Below are 776 nucleotides of genomic sequence, written 5' to 3'. Positions count from 1 at the left end.
CTGATCTCAAAATGCAGATTTTTTTTCATCCTTAAATCCTTTGCACTTAAAGACATTCCTTCCAATGGCAGCCATATATATGTTCCTGTGAAAGTATCCATCTCTTGGCTGGAAAGAAGGTTTAGACATGTCTAAGTTAAGTCAGTAGCATCATCATTGAAGACAAAATTTAGCAGTGCATCATCTGTATATCTGTTCTCCATCTATGTAGCCATGATGATCAAGGCTAGAAGAGCAGGTGGAAGTAAAATCTGTTGCTCAGGACTAGGTGTTCTGCATAAGTAAGCCATTTTGCAATGATTATCGTTATAGAGTTTGAGTTCCCCTTATTCTGAAGGGCAAGGAAATTTGCGAACCCGGGATCTAAAGGTACCGGTCTAAGGAAAGGGAACATAGTGGTAATATCTGTAAATTTACAGCAACTTTACTCCACATAATCTCCTCTAGAAGGGTTTACCACTTTCCTAAATATGGATGAATTGAACTTAATGATAGCAATACAGCACTCTTCAATTGCCATTTAGTGGGCAGACAGCACGATAGGATCTGCACCTACTCTCCATCTACCCATCTACACCCACTTCCTTGGAGAATTTATTCACTCCCATGGCTTTACCTACCTCTTCTATGTGCACGATTCCCAAATCTACATCTCCAGCCCTGATCTCTCTCTTTTCCTTGTATTTCCATCTGACTTCAGGACATCTCTACTTGGATGGCCCCCGAAACCTCAAGCTTAACACGTCTAAAACAGAATTCCTTATCTTCCCACCCAA

The sequence above is a fragment of the Ornithorhynchus anatinus genome, chromosome 4 (genome assembly GCF_004115215.2).
Source record: "Ornithorhynchus anatinus isolate Pmale09 chromosome 4, mOrnAna1.pri.v4, whole genome shotgun sequence".
Taxonomy (NCBI): Eukaryota; Metazoa; Chordata; class Mammalia; order Monotremata; family Ornithorhynchidae; genus Ornithorhynchus; species Ornithorhynchus anatinus.
Note: the sequence above shows the minus strand (reverse complement) of the source record.